This window comes from Silene latifolia, unplaced genomic scaffold, assembly GCF_048544455.1.
Source record: "Silene latifolia isolate original U9 population unplaced genomic scaffold, ASM4854445v1 scaffold_396, whole genome shotgun sequence".
Taxonomy (NCBI): Eukaryota; Viridiplantae; Streptophyta; class Magnoliopsida; order Caryophyllales; family Caryophyllaceae; genus Silene; species Silene latifolia.
In genome coordinates this window covers 48,608-66,377 of record NW_027413321.1, presented here as the reverse complement: position 1 = coordinate 66,377, position 17,770 = coordinate 48,608, and the positions used below count along the sequence as shown (strand labels likewise).

Here is a 17,770-nt window from a genome sequence, read left to right as displayed (position 1 = left end):
GCAGGGACAATCCGTGCGGATTAGGCGCAATCCGCTCGGATTCTTCAGCTTTAAATTTTCAAAAATCCCGCCTAGAGACGGGCGGATTACTCGGGAATCCGTTCGGATTCTCCGAGACGACGAGACGGGCGGATTTCACTTGAGACGGACGGATTCTTGTCCGAGAGATTTTTCTTTGTTTTTCTTCACCGCAAGACGGGCGGATTGTCCACAAGACGGACGGATTATGTGAGACGGGCGTCTTTCCAGAATCCGCTCGATTCTTCAACGATCAAGAATTTTGCGAGTTTTCACTCAGCCAAGACGGCGTCTTCTCAGCAGGACGCTCGGATCCTCTGTAGACGGGCGGATTCTCAGGAATCCGCTCGGATTGGTCCTTGTGTACACGGATTCAGGTCCATCCGTGCACCAACGCATTCCCTTATCATTCTTTCTTTCTTTCTTTCAAATCTTGTGTTCTTCATTGTGGGGGCACTACTAAGGCATGAATAGCCTAGGCAATTCCCATCCCCACACTAAGGCAAATCACTACACATTAATTAAAATCATTAGTCCCTCCCTCACTTCTCTCTTTTCATGACAATTATTTTGATCAAAGTAAATCCAAAAATGACAAAAATGCGATGCAAAAATTAAATGTAAGTTAGGGAGTTAGAAATATTTACAAATGGTGGTTTAGGGAGGACTCCACCAAACTCTCATTCTTGATGAGATGTCAAGGAGGCATGTTCAAGGTGTTGTTGATGTTGCTCAACACCTCGAAGAAGTAATTAAAAGCTTGTTCGTTGTTATGGTAGAGGTCCTCAATAGACCGTGGTTCTTGTTGTTGATCATGATCGATGGCATGCCCAATGTAGGGATTAAAGATCCCTTCAAATTCGTCGTCCCAAAGACCACAAACTTCATTGAGTTGATCATTGAAAATCTCTTGCTTGGTTGGAGACAACTCTCCCAAATTTTTCTTTTGGCCAATGAGGCCATCATCTTCTTCCTTGGTTGATTTTGATGAGCTTTGCAAGCTCTCCTTGTCACAATTCACTTGCTCTTTGAATGGAGCATCTTCAACTTTCTTCCTCCATTGGAGTTCCGATCTCTTCTTCTCATCTTTCCGGCTATAATGATCAATCATGAAACATGGCTCATGCAAACGAGGAGCTCTCATGGTCTTGTCAAGATTAAAAGTTATGCTTTCATCTCCCACTTCTAGAGTGAGCTCTCCATGCTTCACATCAATCACCGCACCCGCGGTGTGTAGGAAAGGTCTTCCTAAGATGATTGGAATGTTGGAATCTTCCTCCATATCAACAATGACAAAGTCCACCGGGATGAAAAACTTCCCAATTCGCACGGGGACATCTTCCCATATCCCTAGCGGTGTCTTCGTCGATCTATCGGCCATTTGAAGAGTGATATTGGTACATTTAAGCTCTCCCATTCCCAACCTTTTACTTACCGAGTATGGCATGACACTCACACTAGCCCCTAGATCACATAAGGCTTTGTTGATCGTTGTGTCGCCAATGGTACACGGTATTGAGAAGCTTCCCGGATCCTTTAACTTTGGAGGTGAACTCCCTTGAAGTATGGCACTACTCACCTTAGTGAAGGCGATAGTCTCAAGTTTCCGGATCGACTTCTTCTTTGTGAGGATATCTTTCATGTACTTTGCATAGGCCGGAACGTGATTGATTAATTCCGTGAAAGGAATTGAGACTTCTAAGTTCTTCACAATTTCCATGAACTTTCCAAGTTGATCATCAAATTTAGGCTTGGCTTGACGACTTGGAAAAGGAAGTCTAATCACAATGGGCTCCTTTTCTTTGGCTTTATCTTCATTTTTCTTTGAATTTTCTTCTTTTGATGATTCCCCTTCTTTGGGACTTTGCACCACCACTTCATTCTCACTAGCTCTCACAACTTCATCCTCAACTTGCTCCTTCGGTGCTTCATACCTTGTACCACTTCTCAAGTGAATGGCACTAACCGTTTCATGTCTAGGGGGATTACCTTGAGGTGGTAATTGCCCCTTTTGTCTTTGTGAGCTCGAAGATGCTAGTTGGGTCAATTGTGTTTCCAACATCTTGGTGTGAGCTAGAATGTTGTTGATGGTGGTGTCTTTTGCTTGGCTATCTTTTTGCATTTGGGTGAAAAATTCTTGTTGATTCTTTTGCATTTGAAGGACCGCTTTTTGGACATCAAAACTTTGGTCATTGTGGTGATTGTATGGATTTTGATTTTGGTAACCTTGGTTTTGATTGAAAAAGGGTCTTTGGTTTTGATTTCTCATGGGTGGTGGAGTGTATGTTGTTTGAGGGTTTTGGACATTTTGGCTTTTGTATGAGAGATTTGGATGGAATTTGGTGTTTTCATTGTAAAAATTTGAATAAGGGGTACCGCTTTTGTAAGCTTGGAAAGCATTGACTTGCTCGGTTGTTCCCCTACATTCACTTGAGTCATGACCTAAGGTTCCACAATTCTCACATATCCCGCTTGGGATTGATGAGGATGCCGTCATGGCATTGACATGGTGCTTTGATGATTTTGAGCTTTCCTCAAGTCTAGCCATAGCTTGTTCAAACTTCAAGTTGATTGTGTCAATGTGAGCACTAAGTTGAGCACCCAATTGAGTAACGGTGTCCACTTCATACTTTCCCCTAGTAGCCTTGCGAGGCCTACTATATTGCGAATTATGGACCGCCATTTCCTCAATCTTGTTCCATGTTTGATTGTCATCAACTTCGGTGAACATTCCATTTGATCCCATATTGAGAATGTTCCTTGAATCTTCATATAAACCATTCCAAAATTGTTGCACTAAAAACCATTCGCTAAGTCCATGGTGAGGACATGAGCGACAAATACCTTTGAACCACTCCCAAGCTTCATACAAAGATTCTTCATCCCTTTGCTTAAAACCCGTAATTTGAGCTCTTAGCATATTGGTCTTTTCCGGTGGGTAGAATTTTTTGTAGAAAGCTAGAGCTAGCTTCTTCCAAGAATCTATTCCAAGGGTGGCCTTATCAAGGCCCTTCAACCATTGCTTTGCGGTGCCGATTAACGAAAAAGGAAATAAGACCCATCTTATTTGGTCTTGAGTCACGCCCGTTTAAGAGATAGCTTCACAATAATCACAAAATGTTTCCATATGAGAATGAGGGTCCTCACTAGGCATTCCCCCGAATTGGCTCCTCTCAACTAGTTGGATGAAGGCGGACTTGGCAATAAAGTTTCCGGTAAGATGTTGTGGGGTAGGAGTACCGTTTGGTAGATCCTCCTCGGTGGGTATAGAGTGAGACGAGAATTTAGGCATTGTAGGTGGATTTTGTGTGGTATTGTTTAATGGGTTCTCTTCTCCTTCTATTGCGAAAGGATTGACAAACTCACTAGTGGGTTGAACAACTTCACCAACACCTCCCAAATTCCTCCTAACAAGTCTCCTATTATTCGTCAAGGTTCTTTCGATTTCACGGTCAAAAGGTAACAAATCTCTTTGTATCCTTCTAGACATGCAAAATATCAAACAACTCAAAAACGATTAGGACAAACCTTGAGGAGTTTTACTTCCCCAAGGTGAAAAAGACACAACTAAAAACAATAAAAGAAATCTTAAATCAATTAAACACCGTCCCCCCAAACGGCGCCATTTTTGATCGGAGCCATTTGGTGTTCACAATTAAGCATATGTGGTCGTTGGTCAATGGTCGATACAAAACACAATTTATACTTCACAAACAACTCTACAATTAGTAAAGAGGCAAGTAAAGGTCGGATCCCAAGGGACGGGTATTGAAATGAAGATTCTATTGTAACTAGCGGTGTCTAGGGGTGTCACAAATTGGGTTGATGTAGAAGGTTACTAAACTAAAATAGCAATGAAAATAAACTATCAAGGTAAATGAAATAGGGGTGTAAACAATTGATTAAAAGCACTAGGGTGTCATGGGTTCATAGGGGAATCATGGGATATGATCATACAAACATGTTCTCAAATTATAAGCAAGCAATTATTGTTGTGATGGATTGAGTTGGGTTATATCTTACAATCCTAGGAAAGTTTGGGTCCCGGGGCCGAATCTCTTGGATTGTACAACACCTACAAGTCGACTTAATCTTCCCTACTTAACACATGCATGGTCTAACAAGACTCGAGTTGGGTTATGTCTTACAAGTCAAGTTGAAAGGATAGAAGATGATAGTAAATGCAAGGATTCATAGGCTTAGCATTTCATCAAATATAACATGTGCATGTATTAAGATCAAAACAAGCAAGCAAATAAGATATGAAAGCATATTAATTTAAGCATGAATCATTCCCCATGTTGGTTTCCCCTAATCACCCATTAAACCCTAGCTAAGAGACTACTCACTCATTATCATATTGATCATGCTAGAAAGGTTGTCAATCATACTAACATAATGAAACATGATGAATAAATGAAAGTAATTAGCAATAATTAAAAAGGGATTAAGAGATTATACCTACTAATGATTCCAATAATAAAGCAAGAATAATAGAAGTACTTGAATCCTAGATTGAGAGGTTGTCAATCTCCCAATAATAACCCAAATAATCTTCAATTACCCAAAATAAAGTAAGAACAAGAGAGAGATTAAGGAACTAAAACTTGGATTAAAACTTGATTAATATTTGATTACAATATTGAAGAGAGATTTGATTGATATTAACTACACTAATTATTGATAAGAAGAACATGCTCCTCTAATTAGACTAATGGGGTATTTATAGTGAGAATTAGGGAGGATGCATTAGGGTTAACTAAGGGCTAAACTAGTAATTACACTTTTTAAGTTGAGCAAGGAGCCTCCGGGATTGTCCGAGAGAAGGGCTTCTTCATTTCGTAGCTTGAAGAACGAAACTGCGCTGTGCTGTGATCCGTGCGGCTGGGAGTCGGGACGGCCGGATCTGGGATGGACAATCCGAGCGGATCGAGGAACGAGACGCACGGACTGGGCATGTGCAATCCGAGCGGATCCCTGGAGAGGACGCTCGGACTGGCGAGGACGGACGGATTCTCTACAATCCGTTCGGATTGTAGCTCAGCAGCTTTCCTTCTTCTTTTTCTTCCCTTTTCTTCATGAATTCCTTGGGGATTTCCTTGGGGACTCAAGGATCCTTTTCTCAACAATGCTCTTCTACTATGCTATGTACAAAGGCCTTCTAGTCTTGTCTCTCCTTGATGCTTGGTCATTGAATATGATCAATTTAGCCTTGTTTTGCCATGAAAATGCAAGATTCTTACTCCTTTCCTACCAAGGGATCAAAATCTCAAAGAATATGCAAAACAAAGATCTAAAGATAAGAAATGACCCAAATAGGCACTAAAAAGCATAGAAACAATGGTAATTCGGGGGCTAAATATGCGCCAATTATGCCCAATTCACTTGCTCTTTGAATAGATCAAATTGTGTTTGATTTGATGAGTGACGACATCATCCGGATCAAAATGGCGCCGTTGCCGGGGACGGTGCTATGTGATTAAGTTCTTACTTGTTTGTCTATTTTGATTTTGCTTCCACCTTGAGGAACTTGTTCCTCAAGGATTGTTTTTACCATTTTCTTGTAGTTTCTATGTTTGTAGTTGTATCTTTATCTTGGCTATGATGATGACCCAAGACTTGGCATATGGAGTATGTGGTGGATCTTTTGAGTATGACTATGGGTATGGGGAGTTTGAGGAGCAAGTCAACACAAACCTACCTTACAACTCATACAATGAAAATCATAACTACTACCCCAACTTTCCCCACCAAAATCACCACATCCAATACCCACAACAACCAACCACCCAAAACTCACTTTACAACCAAATCCAAATGCCACAATACAACCACTTTCACACCTACCCACAACAAGAAGATGAACCCATTCAAAATGTGATTCTCCAAATGATGGGAGATCAACAAAACTTCTTCAAACAAATGCTAGAAGAGAGCCAAAGAAGTGACATTGTTCTTCAAGGCATTGTTACTCAAGGTGAGGAGTTGGAAATTCAAATTGCCCAAATAAAAGAAACCCAACTAACTACCCCTCACCACTCTTTAGACATTGACCATGAATGTGAGTTTGAAGGAGTTACCTTTGATGAGAAGTGGGAAGAGCCAACCTCATTGAGCTCTTGTGAGTATGAAAGTGTGGTATTTGATGATGAAGACATGAGGTTGAGTAAGCCAAATACTCTTAGCCTTTGTGAGTATGAGGGTGTATCATTTGATGTGAATGTTGAGATGGTGGAGGAAGAATTAATGAAGAGGCGTGAAGCCCCCATCTATGATTCATATGGAGATAGCGATGATGACAAGCCTATGGAAGAAGCTTGTGCGGAATATATGTCTTGCATTGAAGAAGAGGAATGGAGTTGTGAGATTGCCTCACTTGAGGAGCCCATCCTTGAGAAATTTGAGGTATCCTTCCATGAGGAAGATGAATGTCTCTTTCCTATTGACCATGAAGACCTTTTTGCACCCACCATGGAACCTATGATTGTTGGAGATGATATGGTGGATCTTCTCCAAAAAGTCAAAACATCATATAAAGGGTACTTGGTGGAAAAGCTCAAGAAGAAAATTGTAAATGAGCTTGCTTGTGGAAATTTGGCACCCACAACATCAACCCCTAAGGTTTCCGGTCATCAATGTTATGAGAATTCTCCTTCCACCTTGGAAGGATTGATAAATTCAAATGCTATCATCATCACAAAAATTGAAGAAGAAGGTGGTGAGTGGAAGTCTCCAAACAACCATGAACCATACTTCCTACCTTATGTTGACAAGAATCATGGGCTAATTGGTTTGAAGCATCGAAAGTATACAAGTGCCAAGAAGAGGAAGAAAGCAAGAATGAATGACAAATTTCCTTGGCCAAGCTTCGTCTTGAAGTTAAGCAAACCATACTTATGCTTATTTGGAGCTTGTTCACAAGCTTTTGATCTTCTATTAAGAGCCTTGAGCTCTATGGACAAGAACCTCTACAATTTGAACTAGTTTGGTGGAGTCCTATCTCAAACCACCATTTGTAAGATACCCTTTTCCCTTGACTTTGCATTACATTTAGCTTGCATTTGTATTATATTTCATATTGCATTTACATTAGTTAGTTCATATGCATAGTTTGCATTGTAATATATCTCACATGATTCATGTAGATGGTTGCATATAGACTAGAATTCATGCATAGTCACTAATGACCAATCCTATTCTTTTCTACACTAGAAATAGTGTTTAAATCGGTTTGGGAGGTTTGATCATAAGTGACCATAGTTTAAAACATGCATCATATAGTATAGTTTAGATTGCATTCATTTGTTATATATGTCATATAGAATTGCATTTAGTTAGAGCATGCATTCATTCATATCATATCATTGCATTTATACTTCAATTTCCATAAAATCAAAAATCCAAAAACATGTTTTTCTTTTTATTCCTACTCCTACATGTACATTGAGGACAATGTCCAAAATAAAGTGGGGGATGGGAATTTATATTCCAAAATACATAAAAATTGAAAAATTTTGAAAAATCTCAAAAATATGTCTTCTAATTTCATAAAAACAAAAACCATAAAAATTTGAAAAATTGAAAAATCCAAAAACAAGTTCATTTCCTTTGTAGTGTAGTCATGTATATATTATTGTATATATTGTGTTTGTTCATCCTTATTCACATTGATTGACTATGCCACATCCGAGACATGAGGATATTGAAGACCGCATGGTATGATCTTTCCAATCTCCTTTTTTCCTCTTTATGTTAATGACTATGTGGCTTCATTTTGATTGATGCGGTATAACAATGTGAACTTAGGATTTGCATTTAGATTATTTGGCATACTAGTTGGTAGAATCATTTGCATTAGGATGTGTATATGTTAGTTGCATCATGGCATGTAGTTTGCATGTTAGAAAATTTTGCGAAACCGTCTATTTGGGAAGCTTGACAAGTGTATATAGGCCCTAGTAGATGCCTTTTGTTCTTAAGACTTTGCTTGTTAGAATACTTGTAAAACACCCTAGGATGTGTCATGCTAGTATCCTTTGACCCATGGTTTAAGGCCTAGTCAAGAGTACCTTGTGGTGTGATAACTCCTTGGCTACCGTTTATTCCAAGGTGACCCTTGAAACCATGCATACTTCTATCATTCATCCATGTTCTACCACATTTTTGTCATCAAAGGGAATGGGCACAAAAAAAAAAAGAAATCAATTTGAGTTCAATGAAATGAAAAGTGAAAGAAAGTTTGCAAGAATGCATCAAATGAAAAGAGGAGCAAAAATAGAACTCCTAAGCTTCAAATACAAGGCACCCTCGTTACTAATTGGGGTGACTTTGAAAATGTTCAAAAAGAAATGCAAAAAAGTTGTCGAGTGTTGAAAATGCCAAAAATCAAAAGAAATGGCAAAAAGAAAGTGTTCTCAAATGTCAAATGCCAATGAAATTGGGGGGAAAAACAAAAACAAAAGCAAACTCCCAAAATGAAACTCAAACATCTATCGATCCCTTTATCCATCGTATCCATTTTTGTGCATGGTAGAGAGGGGACGACCCTTCTTCTTGTCTAGGCAAGAGGGGAATTCCGCGATCCTCCAGTGTTTCTAACACCATAGGAGTCTACTCTTGACAAAAGCATTTAACGATTGAGGACAAAGGTACCTAGCTTGACACAATTTGGAGGTGATTTATTGGTATCCTTCTAGGCTTAGTAGTTTGAACAAATTGCATCTATGAAGGATTGTGTACCCTTGAATTGCTTCCCTTGTAGATAATTTCCGCCACTTAGATGAGGAAAGTGGCTATTCTTTTGTAGATGCATCCATTACTTGATTTCGTGTGCTTTAATGTTTGGATGTGTCGCCATTTTGGCAAGCCCACCTTGCCTTGCAAGAAGGCATCCTACCTCATGGTTGTCTTGTTGTGAGTTGAAGGGGCGGAGTGAGACCCGCTAATTGTCTCATATCGGCTATATTATTAGGTTAGTTTAAATAAAGGTCTAGTTTTAGTCACCTCTTTACTCGGGACGAGTAAAGGTTCGATTTGGGGATATTTGATGTGACCATATTTAGCGCACATTTAGTCCCTAATTGAGCCTATTTTGCATACTATTATAACATTTTATGGCCATTTTATCCGTCAAAACCTTCCTATTTGCTTTTCTATCGCATTTCATATGTTTTGTAGAAAAGAAGATAATAAGGCGGAAATTTCCGTCTTTCGTGCATATTTGGAAGCTTATTGATGATATTAGATGGACTAGTATGAAGAGGAGGCAAGAATGATGACCAAAGATGTAGGAATAAAGTGTATGTAGAAGGATCAAAGGGTTAAAAGTAAGAATGACGAGAGGAAGGCACTTCATGAAGAAAATGGCTCGGAACGCAAACCAAGAGTTGCTCCTTTGGCTCTGAAAATATGTTAGATGGAGCAGGCGTCGAAAAATCAAGTGATCTAGGCTTTTGAATCACTCCAATAGGAGTCCCGATGAGAAAATGACGTCCGTTTTACAATCCGAGGTCAAACAAAGAAGGCATTGAGAATCCGCCCGTCTTCGGGAATCCGCCCGTCTTCCCTAATCCGCCCGGATTGTCCCCAATCCGCCCGTCTTCCCTAATCCGCCCGGATTGTCCCCAATCCGCCCGTCTTCAGGCGGAAAAACAAGAAATTTCTTTGGAAGAGAATCGCCCGATTCCCTACAATCGCTCGGATTCCCCTCGCCAATCCGGCGTCTTGCCCAGGATCGCTCGGATTCCTTAGCCCCAGATCCGGCCGTCCCGACTCCCAGCCCGCACGGATCACGGCCACGGCCAAACCAGTTTCGTTCTTCAAGCCACGAAATGAAGAAGCCCTTCTCTCGGACAATCCCGGAGGCTCCTTGCTCAACTTAAAAAGTGTAATTACTAGTTTAGCCCTTAGTTAACCCTAATGCATCCTCCCTAATTTCCACTATAAATACCCCATTTGTAAATAATCAAAGGGGGGGATCCTTTTATCAAGTTTTATCACATCTTTTTAGCTAGAAAATCCTTCTTTAGATTAGATTAGGAGTAGATTAGAATAGATTACTCTTTAATCTTTCCACAAATTACACATTAATCTCTTCTTAATTATTGTTCAAGTTTATTATTCAAGTTTATTATTGGGTAATTGAAGATTATTGGGTTATTATTGGGAAATTGACAACCTTCCATCAATCATCAAGTTTCTTCTATTATTCTTTGCTTTATTATTTGGATCATCTTAAGTTGGGTATAATTCTTTTACTTTTTAATCTTTATTGTTCATTTCTTCATTCTATTATCATGTTTATACTTGTTGTGATGATTGACACCATTAATGACATGTTTCCCATGATAATGAGTGAGTAGTTACTTAGCTAGGATTAGTGGGTAATTGGGGGAAACAAACATGGGATTGATTCATGCTTAATCTAATATGTTCACATGATTAAATTGCTTGCTTGTTGTGATGTCAACTTTATGCACATGTTATGTTTGATGAAATGCTAAGCCTATGAATCCTTGCATTTACAACCATCTCTTATCTATTCAACTTGACTTGTAAGACATAACCCAACTCGAGTCTTGTTAGACCATGCATAGAAGTTGATTAGGAGGAAAGTAAGTCGACTTGTAGGTGTTGTACAATCTAATCGATTCGGCTCCGGGACCCAACTCTTCCTAAGAACCGTAAGATATAACCCAACTCGGTTCCTCCACAACATTAATTGCTTGCAACTTTGTAAACATGTTTGTATGATCAACACCATGAATCCCCCATGACCCCATGATATCCTAGCACTTTTAATCATTTGTTTACATCCTTTCTTTATTGTTTGCTTTACTTTATTGTTTGCATTAGTCTAGACACAACTACAATCCAAACCAAATCGTGACACTAGCATAAATTGAGATAGATAGACTTAGAACCCAAAGCACACCGTCCCATGGATCGACCTCGACTTACCACTAACTAGTTGTTTGTTGAGTATTATAAATGTGTTTGATGTGACCCGACGACGACACTCCCATCAAAATGTCATTTTGATCCGGATGATGTCGTCACTCATCAAATCAAACACAATTTATAGTACTCAACAAACAACTAGTTAGCGGTAAGTCGAGGTCGATCCATGGGACGGTGTGCTTTGGGTTCTAAGTCTATCTATCTCAATTTATGCTAGTGTCACGATTTGGTTTGGATTGTAGTTGTGTCTAGACTAATGCAAACAATAAAGTAAAGCAAACAATAAAGAAAGGATGTAAACAAATGATTAAAAGTGCTAGGATATCATGGGGTCATGGGGGATTCATGGTGTTGATCATACAAACATGTTTACAAAGTTGCAAGCAATTAATGTTGTGGAGGAACCGAGTTGGGTTATATCTTACGGTTCTTAGGAAGAGTTGGGTCCCGGAGCCGAATCGATTAGATTGTACAACACCTACAAGTCGACTTACTTTCCTCCTAATCAACTTCTATGCATGGTCTAACAAGACTCGAGTTGGGTTATGTCTTACAAGTCAAGTTGAATAGATAAGAGATGGTTGTAAATGCAAGGATTCATAGGCTTAGCATTTCATCAAACACAACATGTGCATAAAGTTGACATCACAACAAGCAAGCAATTTAATCATGTGAACATATTAGATTAAGCATGAATCAATCCCATGTTGGTTTCCCCTAATTACCCACTAATCCTAGCTAAGAGACTACTCACTCATTATCATGGAAAACATGTCATTAATGGTGTCAATCATCACAACAAGTATAAACATGATAATAGAATGAAGAAATGAACAATAAAGAGTAAAGAGTAGAGGAATTATACCAAACTTGAGGTGATCCAAACAATAAAGCAAAGAATAATAGAAGAAACTTGATTGATTGATGGAAGGGTTGTCAATCCTCCAATAATAACCCAATAATCTTCAATTACCTAATAATAAACTTGAATAATAAACTTGAACAATAATTAAGGAGAGATTAATGTGTAATGTGTGGAAAGATTAAAGAGTAATCTATTCTAATCTACTCCTAATTTAATCTAAAGAAGGATTTTCTAGCTAAAAAGAACCTCTAATAAAACTTGATAAAAGGATCCCCCCCTTTGATTATTTACAAATGGGGTATTTATAGTGGAAATTAGGGAGGATGCATTAGGGTTAACTAAGGGCTAAACTAGTAATTACACTTTTTAAGTTGAGCAAGGAGCCTCCGGGATTGTCCGAGAGAAGGGCTTCTTCATTTCGTGGCTTGAAGAACGAAACCGTGCTGCTTTGTCTTTGTGGCCGTGATCCGTGCGGGCCGGGGAGTCGGGACGGCCGGATCTGGGCTAAGGAATCCGAGCGGATCCTTGGGCAAGACGCTCGGATTGGCGAGGGGGAATCCGAGCGGATTGTAGGGAATCCGGGCGGATTCTCTTCCAGTGAAATTTCTTGTTTTTCCCAGCCAGAAGACGGGCGGATTGGGGACAATCCGGGCGGATTAGGGGAAGACGGGCGGATTGGGGACAATCCGGGCGGATTAGGGGAAGACGGGCGGATTCCTGCGAAGACGGGCGGATTCCTGAACAGCTTCTTTGTTTGACCTCGGATTGTAAAACGGACGTCATTTTCTCATCCGGACTCCTATTGGAGTGATTCAAAAGCCTAGATCGCTTGATTTTTCGACGCCGTTCCATCTAACATATTTTCAGAGCCAAAGGAGCAACTCTTGGTTTGCGTTCCGAGCCATTTTCTTCATGAAGTGCCTTCCCTCTCGTCATTCTTACTTTTAACCCTTTGATCCTTCTACATACACTTTATTCCTACATCTTTGGTCATCATTCTTGCCTCCTCTTCATACTAGTCCATCTAATATCATCAATAAGCTTCCAAATATGCACGAAAGACGGGAATTTCCGCCTTATTATCTTCTTTTCTACAAAACATATGAAATGCGATAGAAAAGCAAATAGGAAGGTTTTGACGGATAAAATGGCCATAAAATGTTATAATAGTATGCAAAATAGGCTCAATTAGGGGACTAAATGTGCGCTAAATATGGTCACATCAAATATCCCCAAACCGAACCTTTACTCGTCCCGAGTAAAGAGGTGACTAAAACTAGACCTTTATTTAAACTAACCTAATAATATAGCCGATATGAGACAATTAGCGGGTCTCACTCCGCCCCTTCAACTCACAACAAGACAACCATGAGGTAGGATGCCTTCTTGCAAGGCAAGGTGGGGCTTGCCAAAATGGCGACACATCCAAACATTAAAGCACACGAAATCAAGTAATGGATGCATCTACAAAAGAATAGCCACTTTCCTCATCTAAGTGGCGGAAATTATCTACAAGGGAAGCAATTCAAGGGTACACAATCCTTCATAGATGCAATTTGTTCAAACTACTAAGCCTAGAAGGATACCAATAAATCACCTCCAAATTGTGTCAAGCTAGGGTACCTTTGTCCTCAATCGTTAAATGTTTTTGTCAAGAGTAGACTCCCTATGGTGTTAGAAACACTGGAGGATCGCGGAATTCCCCCTCTTGCCTAGACAAGAAGAAGGGTCGTCCCCTCTCTACCATGCACAAAAATGGATACGATGGATAAAGGGATCGATAGATGTTTGAGTTTCATTTTGGGAGTTTGCTTTTGTTTTTGTTTTTCCCCCCAATTTCATTGGCATTTGACATTTGAGAACACTTTCTTTTTGCCATTTCTTTTGATTTTTGGCATTTCAACACTTGACAACTTTTTTGCATTTCTTTTGAACATTTTCAAAGTCACCCCAATTAGTAACGAGGGTGCCTTGTATTTGAAGCTTAGGAGTTCTATTTTTGCTCCTCTTTTCATTTGATGCATTCTTGCAAACTTTCTTTCACTTTTCATTTCATTGAACTCAAATTGATTTCTTTTTTTTTTTGTGCCCATTCCCTTTGATGACAAAAATGTGGTAGAACATGGATGAATGATAGAAGTATGCATGGTTTCAAGGGTCACCTTGGAATAAACGGTAGCCAAGGAGTTATCACACCACAAGGTACTCTTGACTAGGCCTTAAACCATGGGTCAAAGGATACTAGCATGACACATCCTAGGGTGTTTTACAAGTATTCTAACAAGCAAAGTCTTAAGAACAAAAGGCATCTACTAGGGCCTATATACACTTGTCAAGCTTCCCAAATAGACGGTTTCGCAAAATTTTCTAACATGCAAACTACATGCCATGATGCAACTAACATATACACATCCTAATGCAAATGATTCTACCAACTAGTATGCCAAATAATCTAAATGCAAATCCTAAGTTCACATTGTTATACCGCATCAATCAAAATGAAGCCACATAGTCATTAACATAAAGAGGAAAAAAGGGGATTGGAAAGATCATACCATGCGGTCTTCAATATCCTCATGTCTCGGATGTGGCATAGTCAATCAATGTGAATAAGGATGAACAAACACAATATATACAATACAATATATACAAGACTACACTAAAAAGGAAATGAACTTATTTTTGGATTTTTAAATTTTTAAATTTTTATGGTTTTTGATTTTATGAAATTAAAAGACATATTTTCGTGATTTTTTTGAAATTTTTCAATTTTTATGCATTTTTGGAATATAAATTCCCATCCCCCACTTTATTTTGGACATTGTCCTCAATGTACATGTAGGAGTAGGAATGAAAAAGAAATACATGTTTTTGGATTTTTGATTTTTTTTTTGAAATAAAGTACAAATGCGATATGATATGAATGAATGCATGCTCTAACTAAATGCAATTCTATATGAGATATATAACAAATGAGTACAATTTAAATTATACTATATGATGCATGCTAAATGCTTAAGTCACTTATGATCAAACCTCCCCAAACCGATTTAAACACTATCTCTAGTGTAGAAAAGAATAGGATTGGTCATTAGTGATTATGCATGAATTCTAATTTATATGCAATTATCTATATGAATCATGTGAGATATATACAATGCAAACTAATCTAAATGAACTAACTAATGGAAAAGCAATATGAAATATAATACAAATGCAAGCTAAATGTATATGTATATAACTAAATGCAAGTGTAAATGTAATGCAAAGTGAAAGGAAAGGATATCTTACAAATGGTGGTTTGAGGGAGGACTCCACCAAACTCATTCCTTGTTGCCATGATTATTGATGTGGTCCATGTTGCTTAATGCTCTCAACAACCGGTCAAAGGCTTTTGAATGGGCTTCATGTAAGCATAAATAGGAGATTGGCGATGTCAAAACGAAGTTTAGCCATCTTGGCTTGGAATAAAACTTGCCGAACATTCTCCCATTTGTTTTGCCCTTGGCACTTGGCTTCTTACAATGCTTCAAGCTAGCAAGCACATGATTTTTGTCAATACAATGTATGAAGTATTGCCCATATTCATCCGGAGGCTTCCACTCTTTACCATCTCTTTCAAATTCTATGATGATAGAGCATTGATTCATCAATCCTTCAATCGTAGAAGGAGAGTTATCATTTCTTTGATGAGGGGATAGTTGAAGGATAAGATGTGGAGGAGTCAACTTCTCACCATTGAGGTCATTCATGCTTTCATTATCTTCACTTTCTTCTTGACCCTCCTTAGAACTTGAACCATTTCCAAAGAAGAGAGCTTCAATTTCTTCCAAACTATGATCAAAGGTGCCAACATCATAGTCTTCCTCTTGGCCTCTCAATTCTCCAAAGATAGCAAGTTCAAATTCATCAACCTCTTCTTTCCAAGTTTTACCTTCACTCCCATAAGTGCCAAGGGAGCACACTTCCTCTACATGGGTCATAGAGGGAAATTGTGGTGGGAGGTCTTCCTCATCATCATCATAGGTATCCCAAATTGGAGAAGCAAGGCTAGTGTGTGAGCTAGATTCATTAGACAATTTAGACAAAGTGCTTGTCTCATAATTGGCCTTCAACTCACATTCATCATTGCTCTCCACCCCAACTTCATCATGCTTCAATTCATCATCCACTCTTGGTCCATAATCAATCAAGCACTCCCCTTCCTCAAAAGTAACATCTTCATATTCACATCTATCATGAATGTTTGTAAAGTTGGGTACAAGTTGGAATATGGGGTGTTCAATACTTATGAATTTAGGAGGTGGTGGGGGATTCACAAGAGTAGCTTCATAATGCCATCCAAATTCTTCTTCACCCTCATTATTTTCCCCTTCTTCTTCATTTAGCATTTGGGTGGCTTCCATTTGGGCAATTTGATTCGCCAACTTCTCACCATTAGTAACAATGTTTTTGAGAACATTGTCCCTAGCTCGCTCTCTTCTAGCATTTTCATGAAGAGATTTTGTTGGCACCTTAACATTTGGAGAACCACACTTTGCATGTCAAGATTATGCTCATTCTCTTGTTGTGGGTACATGGGAATTTGGTGGTATGGGTGTTCATTGTAGGATGACATTTGGCATTGATTGTAAAGTGGGTTTTGGGAGGGTGGTTGTTGTGGATGTTGGATGTGGGGGCTTTGATAAGAAAAGTTGGGGTAGTGGTTAGGACTTTCATTGTATGAGTTGTAAGGTAGGTTTGTTTCAACTTGCTCCAAAAACTCCCCATACCCATGGTAGTCATACTCAAAAGATCCACCACATACTCCATGTGCCAAGCATTCGGTCATCATCATAACTAGGACAAAGATATAACTACAAACAAGGAAACTACAAGAAAACGGTAAAAACAATCCTTGAGGAACAAGTTCCTCAAGGTTAAAGCAAAATCAAAATAGACAAACAAGTAAGAACTTAATCACATAGCACCGTCCCCGGCAACGGCGCCATTTTGATCCGGATGATGTCGTCACTCATCAAATCAAACACAATTTATAGTACTCAACAAACAACTAGTTAGCGGTAAGTCGAGGTCGATCCATGGGACGGTGTGCTTTGGGTTCTAAGTCTATCTATCTCAATTTATGCTAGTGTCACGATTTGGTTTGGATTGTAGTTGTGTCTAGACTAATGCAAACAATAAAGTAAAGCAAACAATAAAGAAAGGATGTAAACAAATGATTAAAAGTGCTAGGATATCATGGGGTCATGGGGGATTCATGGTGTTGATCATACAAACATGTTTACAAAGTTGCAAGCAATTAATGTTGTGGAGGAACCGAGTTGGGTTATATCTTACGGTTCTTAGGAAGAGTTGGGTCCCGGAGCCGAATCGATTAGATTGTACAACACCTACAAGTCGACTTACTTTCCTCCTAATCAACTTCTATGCATGGTCTAACAAGACTCGAGTTGGGTTATGTCTTACAAGTCAAGTTGAATAGATAAGAGATGGTTGTAAATGCAAGGATTCATAGGCTTAGCATTTCATCAAACACAACATGTGCATAAAGTTGACATCACAACAAGCAAGCAATTTAATCATGTGAACATATTAGATTAAGCATGAATCAATCCCATGTTGGTTTCCCCTAATTACCCACTAATCCTAGCTAAGAGACTACTCACTCATTATCATGGACCATTTTTGATCGAAGCCATTTGGTGTTCACAATTAATCATATGTGGTCGTTGGTCAATGGTCGATACAAAACACAATTTATACTTCACAAACAACTCTACAATTAGTAAAGAGGCAAGTAAAGGTCGGATCCCAAGGGACGGGTATTGAAATGAAGATTCTATTGTAACTAGCGGTGTCTAGGGGTGTCACAAATTGGGTTGATGTAGAAGGTTACTAAACTAAAATAGCAATGAAAATAAACTA

The 17,770-nt window shown here is 39.0% G+C and overlaps 1 non-coding gene across 1 annotated transcript; it reads left to right on the top strand.

The window, feature by feature from the left end:
* Positions 1-2,831: 2,831 nt before the first annotated feature.
* On the top strand, positions 2,832-2,938 carry LOC141639448 (small nucleolar RNA R71). The gene has a single exon (XR_012542531.1). It is a non-coding gene; the product is annotated as a small nucleolar RNA R71 (small nucleolar RNA).
* Positions 2,939-17,770: the final 14,832 nt, after the last annotated feature.